Genomic DNA, 2,861 nt, shown 5'->3' with positions numbered 1-2,861 from the left:
AGTCTTGCATACTTTAGGCATACTTTTGCCTGATCAGCCAAAATGACTGAACTGAAGACATCCTGATGCATCCTGAACGGATTACTATCCATTCAGAATGCATGGGGATATACCTGATCAGTTCTTTTCCGGTATAGAGCCCCTGTGACGGAACTCTATGCCGGAAAAGAAAAACGCTAGTGTGAAAGTACCCTTAGTGACTGAAAGCTTCTAAACTACCACAGCAGCTGGTACAGCACTGTATAGCACCAGTAGTCATCCCTTGATGGCTCCTTTAACGGGTTTTATTTCCACCTCAATGAGGTTAATATGCCCTATAAGTGAAGTTCATACCATTGTCAACAAATGGGAAGGGCACTGCTGACTTAAGGTCCTTTAATTTTAAACTGCCCATGTGGGACTAGAGACAATAGAGGTATCTGCCATCAACCTTCCAGATCAAAAATTACACATCTTCCAGAAACCACTTTTCCACACAATGAATGACCTGATAAACCGAAACTTCCTCTGATGATTTCACATATTTTGCAGTAGCCATATGATGGTCCTCTTCTATTAGCAACACAATATTGAAATCTCCAGTTGAAATACTTCCTGTACTTCTCATCATCCTTGTCCAGCTCTAGAAGATAGGCTACCAATTCCTTAGGACTTGGGAAATCATCTACATGAATGAAGGCATCGCCAGGGACAAAGCGTTCATAGTTCTTCAGAGATGTTCCCAACACAACTGAAACCTCTTATGATCCAAAAGCATTGGACCCCAGTTTCTCAGTGATATAATCCTTGTAGACTGAATTCTCAAAGGCCAGGTAGAACTTGCACTGAGATATGGTGGCATAAAAATCATCCCACCTCAGTTTCTTATGTTTTGCTCCACATACATCAATAGGTATGTGATTCTTTAGCTCCTCATAATATGCAATGCGGGGGGCACCAGGGTATCACTTACTGACGACCCAAGAGACCAGGTTGGATTTATTTGGAATGGTAAACTTTTGCCCTTTCTTTTTTAATGGCTCCATCTGACCATATCTACAATGTATATCTGGATCGTTCCAGAAAGTCTTGGTCATGTTGAATAGGTTCTCTAACATTTTTAAGTTCTGGTTAATCCATGGTGGCTCCATATTGTACCAGATCCAATGCAAAAAATTAGGTTTTGGCTCATACGGCAAAGAGTTTTTGTCATACATAATATCTGCATGATGAATGAGAACAGCATCAGCAACATCATATAGACTTCTATCTACTGTAAACTTGCATCCAAATATACCATATTCATAACACTTATCTAAGGGAGATTGATATTCCCAGGGCCACTTCCAAATGAGGACAATAATGTCCTCCACGTGTTTCTTTTTGGGGGTGGGGGGGAGTCTCATTTTGGTTCTCTTTACCTTGACAAATGAACTTTTGAAGATTTGTTGACACCCCTGAGATGATGCTTGCACGTTTCCATACAAAGGATAAGAACGGAAGCTGACCGTGCATGCATAGGTGCTCTCTATTTACTTTGGGGGCCACATTCTGGAGATTAGAGCAGGTCAAAGAGTTGGGACTCACACCTATATGACATTGATAGTATATCCTAGTTATTTGCCATAAATATGTGAAAAGAGCCAAACCCCTTCAAGCAACTTTTTAAATATCATGCTGTTTTATGCAGAGCTGTGTGTCTCCATAATAGCAGACTACAAATAATCCCTGCAAGTAGTCCGATCTGGCAAATATACTCTCTCACATATATCAGCATTGTCAGTAGAGTTGAGCGAACACCTGGATGTTCGGGTTCGAGAAGTTCGGCCGAACTTCCCGGAAATGTTCGGGTTCGGGATCCGAACCCGACCCGAACTTCGTCCCGAACACGAACCCTATTGAAGTCAATGGGGACCCGAACTTTTCGGCACTAAAAAGGCTGTAAAACAGACCAGGAAAGGGCTAGAGGGCTGCAAAAGGCAGCAAAATGTAGTTAAATCCCCTGCAAACAAATGTGGATAGGGAAATGAATAAAAATAAAATAAATAAAAATTAACCAATATCAATTGGAGAGAGGTCCCATAGCAGAGAATCTGGCTTCATGTCAGCAGAGAATCAGTCTTCATGTCATAGCAGAGAATCATGCTTCACGTCACCCACCACTGGAACAGTCCATTGTCAGATATTTAGGCCCTGGCACCCAGGCAGAGGAGAGAGGTCCCATAGCAGAGAATCTGGCTTCCTGTCAGCAGAGAATCAGTCTTCATGTCATAGCAGAGAATCAGGCTTCACGTCACCCACCACTGGAACAGTCCATTGTCAGATATTTAGGCCCAGGCACCCAGGCAGAGGAGAGAGGTCCCATAGCAGAGAATCTGGCTTCATGTCAGCAGAGAATCAGTCTTCATGTAATAGCAGAGAATCATGCTTCACGTCACCCACCACTGGAACAGTCCATTGTCAGATATTTAGGCCCAGGCACCCAGGCAGAGGAGAGAGGTCCCATAGCAGAGAATCTGGCTTCATGTCAGCAGAGAATCAGTCTTCATGTCATAGCAGAGAATCAGGCTTCACGACACCCACCACTGGAACAGTCCATTGTCAGATATTTAGGCCCAGGCACCCAGGCAGAGGAGAGAGGTCCCATAGCAGAGAATCTGGCTTCATGTCAGCAGAGAATCAGTCTTCATGTAATAGCAGAGAATCATGCTTCACGTCACCCACCACTGGAACAGTCCATTGTCAGATATTTAGGCCCAGGCACCCAGGCAGAGGAGAGAGGTCCCATAGCAGAGAATCTGGCTTCCTGTCAGCAGAGAATCAGTCTTCATGTCATAGCAGAGAATCAGGCTTCACGTCACCCACCACTGGAACAGTCCATT

General features: G+C 43.9%; 1 pseudogene; it reads right to left on the bottom strand.

Moving 5' to 3' along the window:
- Window positions 1–445: 445 nt before the first annotated feature.
- On the bottom strand, window positions 446–1,385 carry LOC120978158 (annotated as a pseudogene).
- Window positions 1,386–2,861: the final 1,476 nt, after the last annotated feature.

This window comes from Bufo bufo, chromosome 8 (assembly GCF_905171765.1).
Source record: "Bufo bufo chromosome 8, aBufBuf1.1, whole genome shotgun sequence".
NCBI lineage: Eukaryota > Metazoa > Chordata > Amphibia > Anura > Bufonidae > Bufo > Bufo bufo.
This window is presented reverse-complemented; position numbering and strand designations above follow the sequence as displayed.